General features: G+C 44.8%; 1 protein-coding gene across 4 annotated transcripts in view; it reads right to left on the bottom strand.

Moving 5' to 3' along the window:
- LOC119394153 (myosin light chain 1) overlaps nucleotides 1-16,434 on the bottom strand; it is a 520,807-nt gene that overhangs the window by 489,176 nt on the left and 15,197 nt on the right. The window lies entirely within an intron of this gene.

Consider the following 16,434-nt stretch of genomic DNA (forward strand, 5'->3'; position numbering starts at 1 on the left):
GGCTATCGCGGTGACTTGTCACTTCACGTTGGCACATTTCATTGTTGCCTGAATATGAACGCATGGCCGTCGTTGGTGCCTGTAGCAAGTGAAGCGCTGCGCTGCTAAGCACGTGGACGAAGGTCCGATTCCCGCATCGAGGACGGAAACAGTTATGAGTGAGGATTGCGCAATGCGAAAGAAAGAAGAGAAGAATATTCTTTCTTTCTTTCTTTCTTTCTTTCTTTCTTTCTTTCTTTCTTTCTTTCTTTCTTTCTTTCTTTCTTTCTTTCTTTCTTTCTTTCTTATTCCCTGCGGAGCACTGGGGTAGGAGCCTGTCCGGTTTCTGAACAAATAAACTTTTCCTCCTCCTCCTCCTCCTAGTACTTCCGCAAAGAGAAAAACTGCGCAACTTGACGCACACGTAAAACCAGACAACACGAAGCGCAGACTTGCAACTAACATTTATTCCACACAAGTACATTCTTCGGAAACCATCACCGAGCATGGGCGCCTCAAAAAGGCATCACCACAAAAATCTAAGAAAAAAAAACCTAAAAGACAGCATCTTAGCAGCGCTCATCGATGAACCTCATGTCGGAGTTATGCAAAAAAAAAAAAGACGTTGATTCACTCACGCAGTCACTTCCCTTCTTCCTTATGTGGAATGTAGACAGGTTTTTATCGTTGTTAGAGTTCCGTCTCAAATCAACTTTTTTTCCACTTTAGAGACGGTTACTATATATACGTGCAGAAGCAGGGCATCTGCATTGGGCCTTGCGTTGCCCCTTTGTTATGCAATATCTTTTTATCAGGTTTTGACAGCGGGGTCAATGAAGGGCCCGACCGTGATCAAGTTCTATCTGTGTATCGCTATGTTGACGATTTTCTTGTGCTTTTAAAAAAGCTTGACACTACCTCCTATGACGAAGCCCTTGTGGATGTACTTCACCTTTTTCACCGTCATGGCAAATGGTTATCATTCACCCATGAAATAACAAAAAATGACCAAATTCAATTTTTAGACATTGCTGTAACCTTCTCTGACGACCTTGTGGGCTGGAAAATATAATCCGAGGCCCCAAAAGAGTGTATTGCCCTATGACTCTATAGTCATTCGAAAACAGTGAAGTGGGCCATAGCCTCCCAGTGTGTAATGTCGGCCTTGAAGAAGTCTTGCACACACATCGTTGAGGAAAGCTTTGGCCCACAGGTGGCTATGCTGCAAGATGTTGATTTCCCGCAAATTGTAATAACTGCAGTAGCGGAGGTAACTCGGAAGAAGATGAAGGCCGGAAAGCTGAACTGTTGCCTCTCAAAGGACGCATGCTGATAAGTGATGTGCAGTTGTGCTTTATGTACACAAAATGTCGCACCACTTAAAGAAGGTGCGGAAGCAACACGGAGTTGAGGTTGTGTTTTCGGCCCCTAAGAAGCTGGCAGGGTTGTGTGCGCGCATAGGCAGAAGCCGTAACAGGGTGCAAGGTTGCGGAAAAAAGCCCACCTATTCATATGTAGATTGCAGTGTTGGGGTGGTGTATGAGATACCGTTGTCGTATGGAAAAGGTTATGTGTGTCATAGTGGAAGATGTGTAAACGTGGGCACGCGTGAGCATGAATTTTCAGTTATAAACAACACGAGCGGGCACCTTCTCACCCATTGCTCCGTGTGCAAATGTGAGCCTATGATGAAAGATGTTAAGATATTGAGTCGCTGCAGCGATAATAGAGCAAGGGAGATTTGCGAAGCATTCCACATTAAGAAGAAGGGAAGTGACTGCGTGAGTGAACCATCGAGGTTTTTTTTCTTTTTTTTTTTTTTGCATGACACCGAGATGAGGTTCATCGATGAGCGTTGTTATAAGATGCTGTCTTTTGGTTTGTTGCTTTGATTTTTGTGGTGATGCCTTTTTGAGGCGTGCATGCTCGGTGATGGTTTCTGAAGGATGTACTTATAGGTGGACTGTGTGGAATAAATGCAAGTCTGCGCTTCGTGTGTGTCTGGTTTTACGTGAGTGTCAAGTTGCGCAGTTTTTCTTTTTGTGGTCAGATGCACCAACTCGCCCAACAACAAGTTCTTCTATACTACTACTACTTCTTCTTTTTTTTAGCATCTGTGAGTAGCGAACGCTTGAATTCGAGTAGCACAATCATTAGCGTATATTTACTCCTCGTTAGGAGGTTTCAGCATAAAGGACTTGAAAGAAAACTGAACAGCGTTACTCATGGTTGTTCTTTACGGTAAGACTGCCGGGAAGCTTAAAAAGATACGGAGACATTTTGTGCAGTCTAACCTGAGATGCGCGCGCTCCTTGAGTTTTCGCCTCGGACTCTGAGGAAGGGCATTCGGAGAGGTGGACAGACGAGCCGCCGAACGCAGCGTAGCGAAGAAAAAGAGCGAAACGAGCAAACGCGTGTAACTCCGCTAGCGTTCGCTGTAGACTCCTGCACAACTGCAACGCCACAACTTAATTTCGACCTCGGGGTGGTTTAGCGGCCCTTAAACAATTTAAGGCAAGAGGCATATCTTTCTTTGCAATCAGGCATACACTGTAAAGCTCACTATTCGTTTCAATAAATAAAACCACAAAACAAACATCAAAACTGCATGATGAATGATAAGGCGCCTGTGAACAATGGCAACACCCACCCATGCGTTCCCGGTAAAGATTAAGTTGTAGCTGCGTTGCACTTCACACGAGGGCTTCGAAAGACATCAAACGACCCTTCCTTCTCCCCGCGTGTTTCCCACTTTCATATATAAAAGGGAGACCCGTCTAGCAACTTATTCAGGTCATTCTAAGACTGCCATGGGTAGACCACGGAAATTAACGACACCAGAAGTGAATGCAATGCTCGACGAAAGAAGCAAATTCGTCTTGCTGATAATAGTCCCGGAACCAGTCACGGTCTACCACTGCGGCCACACGATCATCACTACCATTGCTCTAACGTAATAATAAAGCATACACCCCCCCCCCCCTCAGCATGTGTGGTGTTTGATACAGCTTCGCTGGACATTCACGTTCTCAGGGCGAGATGGCGGCCGATTTTTTAATTGTGTAAGCATTGCTATGCCTTCTCAAGGAGAAAACTACCCGTCCGTGCGTCCTTCCCTCTGTCACGTAAGACTATCATCGCCATGAATAAATAAATGTACAAAACACAACAAATTTCCTTGGCGATGCACTTCTTCCAACCCAAGCACGCAGTCTCAGAAGGCGAGTGGCCCAGCCACGGGGCTACGTATATTTATTTCTTTATTAGGGGCTATCTATCTATCTATCTATCTATCTATCTATCTATCTATCTATCTATCTATCTATCTATCTATCTATCTATCTATCTATCTATCTATCTATCTATCTATCTATCTATCTATCTATCTATCTATCTATCTATCTATCTTTGCACTTACAGGCCAGGCCTATAAATTGAACGACAAATTCAACAGTGGAATTACTGAGGTGTTGGCTTCGTATTGCAAATATGTCGCATTCGCACGCGCCTGATGTAATCAGAAAACGCAGAACATGATATCAGGGAATGGGGAAACGTTGCCATTAATTTCAGTGAAAGCCAGGATTGAGGTAAGCATGCACGAATTTTTCTCCAGAGACAAAAATCTACTTGTCCAGAGAAGCGAAGAATAGAGGAGGACACTTCAGCGAATACATGCATGTAAGCTCTTAGTAATCAGACACGCGCAATGAACAGCGCCACTTAAGAAGTAGGTTCTGAAGGTGCACAACTCTTTGCTAATTCTTTTCATGCGTCCATGCAGATTCATTTATCAATAACATCGAAGCGTGAATGTTACCGATCAGGGTTAACAAAAACAATGCTATTTCTGGTCACATGGTGCGACTAGAGATCAGCAATCGCTGTAGCTTGCTTAGTGTTTTCTGTACGTAAGCGTGCTTATCGTAGCACGACTTATGCCAAGAACTCATGCAACCGTGAAATTCAGAACTTGGGGGGGGGGGGCTCAGATCGTTGTTGGAGGCCGCATGCCGACATACCGCACTGACAATGCTTAGTTTCTTTTTTTAGGACGTGTTATAACTAGAGCGTAACACTATATAGTCGTGCGCCAGCTTTTGTGTGGCTGATGGTTGAACGAAAATGCTTGCGTTAATCATTGTACTCCGGAATTCGCCCTGACTGCCTCTCCCGTTGGGTGGAAAGATATTTTGGGACGGCTCACAACTTTATAATTATATAACAGGGATTCAGAGTTGATTCAGCGCCGATGCCATTCATTTTCACGCGTCATCGGCGCCCAGACCGAGCCCAGCCCTGGTGACACATCAGCCTGCCGTGAACGCTGAATGTTAAGAGCAGCACATAATTTAGCGCAATGAAATGTTATGAAATCCTTCACTAATGCATCGTTGACAAACGAATGAAGACAAAGGGAGTGAGAGAGAGATAGGCAAAGGAAAGACGAGGAGCTTAGCCAGATGAGTTCTCCAGTTGACTGTCCTGTACCTTGGAAGGGGAAATGGCGCATGAAAGAATGAAAGAGGAGAAGAGTGTATGAAGACACTACAGAGCTGTTATGACTACGGCAATGTCCAGCTAATGCGCAAAATCATTGTCAATCACCGGTCAAAATGTGTCGTTCTGTCCGGTTTCTCTTAGAAGCCATAGTGACGCCCTCAGAGTGAATCGCGTTGAAATCTGCGTAGGCGTAATACAGAATATTGCTTTCTGTGAGTGGGCCGTTGTCCAGCAGGCCTGATGCAACTAGAAGGGTTTGTCCTTGGTAGTTAAAACGGGTTCACACACACACACACACACACACACACACACACACACACACACACACACACACACACACACACACACACACACACACACACACACACACACACACACACACACACACACACACACACGCACGCACGCACGCGCACACACACACACACACACAGGTAAGGAAGGAGAGGTAGGGAGGTTAACCAGCCTCTCGTCTGGTTTTCTGCCCTGCACGGGGGAGTGCATAAAGAGGTGAAAAGAGTTAATTCGGGATATTTTAATCATGTGCTTTAACAGGTACACAATTTAAGAGCCTTTTTTATGCACTTTTAAGAAGAGGTTGGCGCTTTCGTTAACGCTCCTTGCTCGTGTTTGCACAATAACGTAACTGAAGAAAGAGCGCAGATTTGAAAGATGAAAAACGAATGAGGTAGCCAGTTATTACAAATGTTTCTCAATCTACACAAGCGTGTGAAGGAAGGCACTGAGGAGAGCAAGCAAACATTAAGAAACTTACACAGTAGACCAAGCAAGTGAAAGTGCACGAAAGAGTATGAAAACATGCGTGTAAATCCTGCACAACTTCACTTAACAAAACACATAAACGCTTACCAAAATTGGATTTGAGCTACAGATACGCACGATCTATGTTATTTTTTTTCCTCCTGAAAATACTTCATACTTTTCTTCGGTTAAGATTTCGCTCTCACTGTAACCATTGTTGATTGATATTCATAGCCCTCACCTGGCGACACTTTAGAGGTCGCTCGAAAAGCGCAAACGACGAAGATGAAAAAAAAATCATACAACAGGACTGGCGCTGTAAGGTATTCTTAGTGACACTCTACTTCTTGAAAGGGGACCTTTATGTAATCCTTTGCAATCTGTCATGATCGAAGTCTTTGCTTTCTTCCTTTTTATTTCTATCGCAGGATGTTATACAATGAAGGGCAAATATGCTTCGCAGTTCGCCTCAGAGCTTTCGTACCATATGTTGAAGCTCATCAACCCAATTTCGTTATCGCCGTTTTTGTCGTGGGCTTCCCAGCGAAAACTGCACGCGCTGCATGATGGAGCTGGCTAGGAAGCACGTTGCGACGTGTGTAACAAGGACTAAGCAGGAAGTTTCGAATGGCTTTCTTTCGCGCAGAGTGCAAAGGGTCGTGAACTATAAGCTCGCGTTGCCATAGCTGTGTGCTTTATGCTACACTTGTTCGAACTGAAACTACGCATTTTGTTTCTCATATTTGGATACGAGAGTGCGGCATTTCGCGAAACTCCGCTTGCACGTACATGTTCGCTTAAGTAGTTGCTTTTTGTAATTAAATGATCTGTATAACTGCATTAAATTATCATTAGTGTAGAGAGGCATATGCATAGTTTGGCCCAATATTACGAAGGAAACAACCAATCAGTATTCAAGCACGTAGGGAGGAAAACTCGCTTTGTATAAGACGCCTAACGAACTTGCCGCCGGATATCTTCTAATAACAAATTCACTCGCTGAATTTCGCGCTTAGCTTAAGCTGCTTTGGGCACCTGAATACTAATAAAGTAAATACTAATGATCGTAGGGTTCGCGTACAATATCGCATTCTCAAGTGAAGCAGGCGCCCCTTCAAGTTACAAAAATTACTTGGACCATGGCCTGAAAAGCATCTTCAGCAAAAGGCGAACATCTTCATAAAAATACACGCGACTAGATAAGCGCTTGTGATGAACAACTATGTATAGCCGTTTACTGAGTGATGTGTTAGTCTGTATATTGTGGGTAGAACTTTTACAGAAATGTCTGAGTGTGAACGTTATATTGCTAAGTGAACTCCTGCAATCGAACTGGCTATTGCCATATTCTTTATGTATTTCAGTTTTCTATATGTTTTCCAGTACTTGATCATTTATGATTTAGAGTATACATTGTTATGTTGTTGTTGTATTGTTTATTTTTATTTATTCATTTATTTTTTATTTTTTGCACTGCAGAACATGTACAAATGGAGCAGCCGAGGTGATATTGTCACGTCGTCGTGACGTTGACGAACGTAGTAGTCGGCGTGTTCAGGACAAGACTCTTTATTTGGGCGAACTTGTGCCCGGGAAACGATAAGTCAAACAACAAGCAAAAACACGCTGTACACTAATAGCGGCGAACATAGCGTCGGTCGTCGAAAAACTCATCTGCAGTAAGGCGCGTCGGCATTTATACATGCGGCATCGAACATTCGAGCCTTATCACTGGTGACCGCGTTAGATCCAGGATAATCTCAACTGCTCGCGTTTGCACGATCAAGCCTATAAGAAGATTCTAAAATAATCTGGAAGGTTCCCAGACATTAAAGCGCGGCTTGCGCAAGGCAGCGGCTACGCGTGCAACGCACTAGTTACATAAAAACAACAAAGGAAGCGTGCGTGGCAATTTAGACTTCAGCCTCTCCATAGCAAGCAAATTAGAACAGAACAGAACAGAAATGTTTGCTTGTTGAGTTAGTTAGAAGTTCGTTAGAATCTTCGGACTTCGTGACTTTTACGTCTGGTGTTAAGCATGTTCACTACGTGAAAAAAAAAAAAACCGTTTACCGTTTCAAGCATGTTTCTTTGCGCAGCCTACGGTAGGACGTTGATTCTAGGAAACTTATTTTCATCATGCATTAATAAATTAGATATAGTTACCGCTACATGTCCTTATCGCAACGCGATTGGCTTTCATTAAATTTCAAAATAGAAGCAATATCAGCAAAGTGCACATGCTTGAATAAGCACAAGAGAATTCCAACTGATGAAAAGTATATGCTTACTATAAAACAGTTGCACTAATGGAGACATGTGTTATTTTTATTTCTTTTCAGATCCTTCAAGAGCAGTCACCTGGTTTGCAGACTTTGTTCCCTGGAAGTCTTATCAAGTGTCACTCCTTCTTCATCAAACATCATCAAAGCTCATGCTTCCGTCAACACGCTGTGATGCTGTGCTCGTGTTTTGGTCATGGCAGAGCTTTTAATCACAAAACATTTTTTGCGATATCTTCTACTTTAAGTTAGTCGGCTTAACTACCGTTACTAAATACCGTATGGACTTCAGGAACTGCGTACGGCCATTGCTCAAGGCTGGCAGCTGTTTCTGGTAACGTTACCATGTATTTTTTGTGGTCTGCTGTGAAATTAACTGAAATCTTTCACCACACCCGATAACATCATACATCATCTTGTTTCCTGATTTTACCATAACTGAATTGATTATAAAATTATCTTTTACACACGATATAAGACAAACAGGAGGCCCGTAACACGAGCAAGATAACCTGACCAAACGTTGTAGGGCTGTTCAGAAGCAAGGTTTCATACATAAACGTCGAAGGTCATGTCTGGGATGAATGAGTGGTTGTTATACTTTCGTATTGCTAGGAGATCTTACAACAGTGACAAAAACTTAAATTGGATGCCAAGTCCAAATTTCATGAAGCCTATAATTACTTCTTGCACTTATATGCCGAGTATACTCATTATGTGTGGCGATGTCGAACTGAATCCTGGTCCTCCTAAATCTGATGCCGCCAAAGCTAATGCCGAGGTATTGGCTGCAATTGAATCTCTGGCCAGCAAACTGGAGTCGCGTCATGCGGAGCTGATGTCGGCCCTCGACGCAGTCAAGGCGAGTCAAAGACACCTCGAAAATAAAGTGTCTGATATCACCGCCAGATTGGCAGCCGTCGAAATGAAGGTGAACTCTTTCGAAAGCGTTCCCGATCAACCCGAAGGTGGCCGCTCCGTTTCTGACAACGCATTCAGAGGAGAAAGTTCCGCGCATCAGCGGCCCATCGATGACCAAGATGACAAGTATCGCAGGGACAACTTGATTATTTATGGTCTCGAGGACATCCCGACTGAAACATGGTCGCAGACTGAGCAGAAAGTGCGGTCTCTTCTTTCCGATCGCTTATCCGTGCAACTTTCCGATAAAGACATTGCGCGGGCTCGAAGAATAGGAGCCTTTGTTGACAACAGGTGTCGCCTAATCGTTGTCAAGTTTGCTTCCCTTGACGTCAGAAACAGTATTCTCTCACAGAGGTTCAAGTTGAAAGGCACTGGAATCAACTTGCAAGAAGACTTCTCCAAGGTTATTAGGCAGGCACGGAAGAAGCTTTTCGATTTTGGCAAGGCCAGTGGACGACCTTTCAACTTACACTACAACAAACTTTACAGCGACGGGAAATGTTACGTATACTGTGCCGAAACTGACGCGGTGCGCGAAGTCGAGCCGCATGGCGTGACTTCCGGTCCTGCTGAAACAGTAACGCCGTTAACTGTAACTCCTGAGTACGTACCGAGGCTACCAGAAAGGGACTACACTGTCCTATTCACAAACATAAGGAGCGTTTTCAACAAACGTCACGCACTGTCGTCCTTAATCGACAGTTGCCTGGCGGACGTGGTCGTGCTGACGGAAACGTGGCTTTCGGAAAAAGTTGACAACGGTGATCTGTTCATGTGCGAGAAGCAATACGTCGTCTACAGACACGACCGCTGCGGGCGCTTGGGCGGCGGAATACTGACGGCCGTTTCTCGTGACGTCACTTCCTTCGAGGTTCCGATTCCGTCTCCACTCGAATTCCTTTGCACCTGCGTTCGCGTTAACGAACAGGAGGCGATATTGTGCGTATGTTACCGAGCGCCCAGCGCGGCGGCGTCCTTTTCTGACGACCTCTACGACTGCCTCACTAAAGTCGTGGGCAGGTACCCCGAGGCACCGATTTTTCTTCTAGGGGACTTCAACTTTCCGGGCATCTTGTGGAACGATCCGTGTCCCGTCGTGACTTCTGGGTCGTCGGAGTGCTTGTCCTTCGTCGACATGTGCTCGGCGTTCAATCTTTGCCAGCTCGTAAAAGAACCTACTCGCGTCACTGCTTCGTCGGCGAACGTGCTGGACTTGGTACTCACCACTGCCCCTGCGTCCGTTTCGTCACTGACTTTACTACCGGGACTAAGTGATCACGCTATCGTCCATTTCACCATATCGCCGCATTAATACGTCAGTTTGGGCAGCTTAGATGGACGTAACGTTTCATCGCGTGCGTATTCGTCGTTACCGTAATTGACGGCAGTCTGTATGCGTTGCATCTAATGGATTTATTGTGTGCATGTGGTCGCATCACTACGGACGCAGCATCTATAGATGCGGCGTCTGTTGTACAATCAGGCGCACGTTTCAAAGCATACATTTAAACATATGCGTCATTGTACTAACTTATCCTTATAGATTGAAATTTCCTTAAACATTTCATTTTCATCAATACTGCTACATTTTCATAATATGCTTTTTGGTATAACATAATATATATAATATCTGGGATATTGCATGCCAAAACCACTGTATGATTGTGAGGCACGCCGTATTGGAATGGATCCGGAAATTTGGACCATCTGGTGTTGACGTGCCCTGAGATACACGGGCCTCGCCTCCTCCGAAATGGCCGGGATGCAAGCCGCGACTTTCTGGTCAGCAGAGAGCACCGCGGTGAACAGAGCAGTGTACATGGACATAACGTATCGTCGCTACCATAACTGAAGGCCGTCTGTGTGCGTTGAATCTAATAAATGTATTGTGCACATGTGTCGCATCGCTATAGACGCCGCATCTACGTTGAAACGTATGCGTTATTGTACTACATTCTCTTTACGGTGTTGAATGTGCGCAACCATCTCATTTTCATAATTAATGCTATGTTTTCACATGTGTTGACGCTCAAGCAATATATGCACGGTATGCTTTATGGAGGCACGTAGCCAGGATTTTTTTTTCGGGGGGGGGGGGGGGGGTCGAGGCTTAATTGTTCGAAAGAAAACCTTTCCATGGCAAAAAGAAAAAAGTTGTCCGGGAATATAAAAGGCTGCACGAACTTCAAGGGGGGGGGGGTCCCCCCCCCCCTGCCTACGTGCCTGGCTTTATGTATACGTTGCATATACAGCATGCAGCATCAGAGTTGTCCAAATGACGGTATTTTGTGAAACACTAAATCGTGAGACAATGGACTAGTAGGCGTTGTATTTGCATACACCAGCATGTAGCACCTTTGTATTTTGTCAATAAAAAGAAATGCGTAACCATCGAGGAAAGCTTCGCTTTACGCCGATCCCTACATACATGCAGAATGCACCTATCTTTCCGTTCTCTTTTGCTAATTAAACCAAAGCATATAAATATACGTGTTTACAAGCGCTCGGACACACCTCTATTCACGCGTGTGAGCGCCGAGCCAAGCTGGGATCGGAAAGCCTGCACATAGCAGCACCTGCTCATCCAACGCGGCCAGTAATTAGCGCGGCACCTTCTCTGGGCCCCAGCGCACTCACGTTCCACCGCGCGTTGTCGAGAACGGCCGCTCTATGCCCGTGGTTTATGTGTCTCACTACGGCACGGAATAAAGCACTCTGGCGTCAGCGTCGGCAGGTGTTCCCAACGGCCCGAGGAAGTCGGGGTCACCGATAGCGGTCTTTCTTTACGGACGCTTTTTCAGCGGCGAGAAAGGCACGAGTGCACGCGCGCCGTCTTCTTTCGGGCCGGTCCATCCTCCTGCGGCCCCAGTGCGGCAGCGCTTACCCACGCGAAGTCAGGTATATTCTCGGCTCGCGCAAACTTGAGGGCGCCCCGCTGGGAAGTTCCTAAACGAAGCTTCGATGTGAATGGGAACGAGCCGGGTGTCCTAGTGCGCGGTGCCTGTTGACGTATGGACTACGCGAGTCCCCAAGTCGCCTACACAGAGTCGAAAAGCGACCGAGTGCTGGTGACGCCTTTAACTCGTGGGTGGAACTGGCGTTCCATTTTTAAATTTCCCTCTTCGGTGATTTATCGTAAGCCCACTCGCTTCCTTCCCATCCGTACGGCACGCTCACTCTGATTTAAAAAAAAGAAAAAAAAACCCTCGACGTCCTGCCATCTAAAAAGGAAAAAAAAAACCAACGTGACCTTCTTCCTTTCTTCTAAATTGATGACTAAGGAATGTCACACGTTTTTTGCATCTACAATTAAACGTCAAGTGATCGACAGCGACCGGAACAGGAATGTCTCGGCTAATGCAAAGAGCTAATGAATAAAAAATTAAAAAGAATGGAATGCTATGATGATTATGAGTCCATTTGCTGAAACGCAGGGTTCCTACTCGACCAGGGTTTATTACTCGCAAACTTAATCCTTCTAAGCAGCGTCTTGGAGATAAACGTCAGAGCAATGCAACAACGTCACCTCGGTTTGTATATAGCATTTCTATCTATTGGATATGTAAACTTAAATGTGTCTGTTGGCGCTCTCCAGATATTGGATTCAGGCTGTGAAACACAGGCCCACGTGGTCTTTTTGTCTGCGTTTCAACCTGCTTTGTTATGTTTCTTTGAATAAGCATTGTTTGTTTGTTTGTTTGTTTGTTTGTTTGTTTGTTTGTTTGTTTGTTTGTTTGTTTGTTTGTTTGTTTGTTTGTTTGTTTGTTTGTTTGTTTGTTTGTTTGTTTGTTTGTTTGTTTGTTTGTTTGTTTGTTTGTTTGTTTGTTTGTTTGTTTGTTCATATAGGGGTGCAACATACACAATTTACGACAAGCGTTCCAGTAAGAGCATGTCGTGCTTAAAATGTCGTGCTGGTTGCTATCACGCTGGCTCGCTGCAAAAGTGCGATACGATAGCTATCGGCCACACAAGTTTAATGAACTGTTTATAGTCGTTATTATTGCTCCCTTTAATAGTGTTGAATTATTAATGAACATATCTCATAGTCATGATATATGCAAGTAAAAAAAAATTACATGTACGGACTCTATCCTCTATATGTACTGGACTATGCCCTTAGAATTTGCTCATGCTTTGTACGCCACATATTGTATATGAACATAGTGCTTCTGATTATTGTTTTATTTTCTTATTCTTTTATTCTTCCTAATCTTTTTGTGTTTGTGTATTTCTTCAATACTACTATCTTGATGATGCGATAGCCGGCTCTAACGTAGCCTACCTTCCCATATTGTTTTCATGAATAAAAATTCGGCAGATCCCACGTACCGTGGGAGTCGATGTTATGCGAAGCATGTGGCGGGTAGGTGACTGTGGCGTAACTTCTTTTACTGAGCGACATCTTACAAAATGACGCTAAAGATTTGTATATATTTTACACGCACACATATATATGTGGAAGAGCCGCATATGTGTTATCTAACCAGTTGTTTACGGTTGGGTAACGCAGCCAATGGCAACGTGGGTATTACCAAAACCAGAAGCGGTAAGCTGATATGTAGTGCTTATACGTGTCCCGAAAGCGCACGCACGTTTCACGAACCCGTGTGCATGTGTGCAAGAAGTTCTTGACAGTTCTTGAACAAGGGCATCATCACCATGATCAGTGAACACCAACAGCTGGTCATGACTTGTTATAGGATCCGGTCGTGATCGTGGTGACGAGGGGCCCATGTGTAGTGAAGTATGTGGTATAGTAGAGCTGTTGGAATTCGTGGATGCCTCGGTCATTTCGTCGACAAATTATCTGTCGACAGAGCCAGCGACATGCCCGAACCTGAAGCCACCCTTCGTGTTGGTGAGGTATAGGCCGTCGAGGCTGGTAGGCCTGGAAAGTGCTACGTAGACCAACTTCAGTGGATGGTGTTTGTCGTATTCGTAGACTACCTGGGCGTATGTGGCCTACGTAGCCTAGTCTACAAAGCGGCTGTCAATTAATCTGGCATCATCCTCGGTCAGCATGAGGCCATCGCCCAGCCTCGTAAGAAATGAAGAGGACACTGCGTTGTTCTGGTGGACGAAGTGCACTTTACGGTGCTGTGATGTGGATATCATATGTAACATTCGTTAATGTATTCCTCCGGGGTCGAGCAATGCTCCAATATAGCTTCCTGAATCATAGGAATACAAATGTAATGTTTATTAGATTGCTATAAAAGAGGAGCCAACACTAGAATTACAGACGTTCATCTGATATGACGCCTGTATCGTAGAAGTACACGTCGTAGAAGTATCATGTAGTGTTTATTGCTGTCTTGTAAAATTAGATAGCCAGCACCACAACCACAATTGACGTTGCACCGATAGTACGCCTGCGTAGGCTGTTTTTCCAAGCCAGTTTATAGACCTGGCGTGGCTCAGTGGTAGAATACCTGATTGCCACGCAGAATGCTTGGGTTCGATTCCTGCTGGGATCCTAATTTTTATTATTTCCATTCGCTGAGTCAACGCTGCCGATGTTGGTTTTCCTTAACGCTCTAGCGTTTAAGTTACCAACGTCTGTTCTCGCCGTTCCTGGGTAGATACAAACTGTCAATTACCTGTGGCGCATACCCGTACACCGCGGCCCATGGTAAACGGGTATGTGCCACACGTGTCTAGTGGAAAGGGTTTGACGACGTACGCGACAGGATTTTAACGTTATTCATGTCATGACCCGGCAATCACATTCGTCAAATCCTCTTACCCTCTCATGCAAATTTTGGTCTACGCCAACTTAGGGAGGCGATCATGGGAGCACCCAGACGTAGGCGGCTAGATAGATAGATAGATAGATAGATAGATAGATAGATAGATAGATAGATACGTAGATAGAAACGCTCAAAGTGCCAGAGGTTCGCTAAGAAATGCTTCGCATTTAATAAATAAAACATCCGCATGTCTCTCGATATTGCATTCAAAAGTGCAAGCGGAAGCGCGCGTGTAAGTAACCCGTGCTGTGAGGAACTGATACGCTTCACTTCCTCGTCTGCATCCGTTCATGGTTCTCTATATACAAGCCTGACTTCGAAACGAATAACTCAGATAACTTATTCGCCTGATAACTTTATTCGCGTACAGACTCCTCTTCACACGCACCGGATTGAGCCCGCTACGTTGACGCTGTATAGGAGCGAAAAGAATTCTAACGAACTTCAAAAGGGCTCTGACAATATTGGTTGCTTCCTATTCTAAAATATGGATGTTCAGGAGTTCAACGCTGGTGCATGTAGAATGCTCATGTAGAATGCTCCCGAAAACATTTTAAGTTAAACAAAGGGCTGATAAACTATAGCTTGCTAAACAGCTAAAGTTCTGAAACCCACCCCTTATGTAATGCTGCCTTCAGGAGGCCTTTAAGGTAAATAAACTGAAGCGAAATTCACTGAATTTATTTAGCGAGAGTAATCATTGCACCTAAAGGTTCCCTTTGGTTTCTGCAGGTCTATAAGATCTGTGCAATAAGATGTATCTATTCAATGATTATCCGGTGCGTGTGCCTGCGCTTACGCGATGTCTCTCTTTCTGTTTGTGTGTGTGTGTGTGCGCGCGCGTGTGTGTGTGTGTGTGTGTGTGTGTGTGTGTGTGTGTGTGTGTGTGTGTGTGTGTGTGTGTGTGTGTGTGTGTGTGTGTGTGTGTGTGTGTGTGTGTGTGTGTGTGTGTGTGTGTGTGTGTGTGTGTGTGAAAGAAAGAGAGAGAGTTCGCGTTTGATGCCTCTACAGGCCGTCGCATGCAACACGAACTGAATCGATAAAGCTTGCTTCACCTCTCAAGAACTCTTACTGCGGAAAAGCCAGCTTTGCAAGAAGGAGCTACGCACGCAAACACTCCTTTGCGGCTATTCATAAGTGCAATGTTCAGGTTATCTTTTCCAATATTCACAAAGGGCTTTCGGCGTCAAGTGAGACAGAGGGTGCCAGATAATGAAGCTGATTTTGTTTAGGATAATATGTCGAGCTAAAGTATGTCGAATACAACTGAATCACCCAATAGGTCTACATGTCGACAGCAGATACGACTGCAATAATGTAATGTCTGAATGTAAGCTGTGATTGGCTCGCACTACTCCTGCGATCTTCAAAACACCATCGCAAAACAAACAAACAAACAAAGTACATGCCCCACGTTAATAAGAAGTTCTGACGCTAGAAGAGTTCTTAGCATATTAAGTATTTGTGGTACTTGGTTCATTATTAGTGAAGACACCGGGCTACTAAAAAAATTGCATTTACGAACGGAAAGCATTACGAATTCGGCCGGTTGTGTTTTACCGGAGGACATGCGCAATGAGAGTGCAGGATAGTCGAATCGTCCGAACTGCTGCGCTGTATTCTGGGTACTCTTTGTTGCGATATGGACTGCGTCGTGTTGAACGTTGTTGTGGGGAAAATGTGGCAGAGGTGCATGGCACGCGATTTCGAAATCATCGTCCCATTAAGAATGCAGTGCAATGGTAGTTTTATACAAGCGACGTGAGCCGCGCGCGTGAGCGTGCTATCGACCACTTGAAACTTTCTTCGAGATCTGTCAAGTTCGGCTCCTTAATGGCTGGCGTTCGGGCACCGCTCATCGTATAAAGATGTCCACACGGGCTAAAACAAAGCGGCGTAGGTTGCGAATTTCTGAGCTCCTCTACATAGCGTACGTAAAAGCCCTTTTTATGCCTAAATACCTGACAAAACGGCCTCGCAGTTCCGGGTACACCTACGGCAATAACAAGTAACGGCAATTAGGAAAGTGAGACTATACGCTTTGGTCATGTCAGACGGGATGCCGATTAAAAGAAGCGTTAACTATTGCTAACTATAATGGAAGGCAAGAAAAAAATAGTGGACCAGCGGTGACCACTTTGGTGGACCAGTGGTGAGTGTGGGGTGTCCAATATCTGTGGCGCACACATTTTCCCCGCGCACCCTTCATTTTTAGTGGACCAGTAGTGGACATA

This window comes from Rhipicephalus sanguineus, chromosome 5 (genome assembly GCF_013339695.2).
Source record: "Rhipicephalus sanguineus isolate Rsan-2018 chromosome 5, BIME_Rsan_1.4, whole genome shotgun sequence".
In the NCBI taxonomy this organism is placed as follows: domain Eukaryota; kingdom Metazoa; phylum Arthropoda; class Arachnida; order Ixodida; family Ixodidae; genus Rhipicephalus; species Rhipicephalus sanguineus.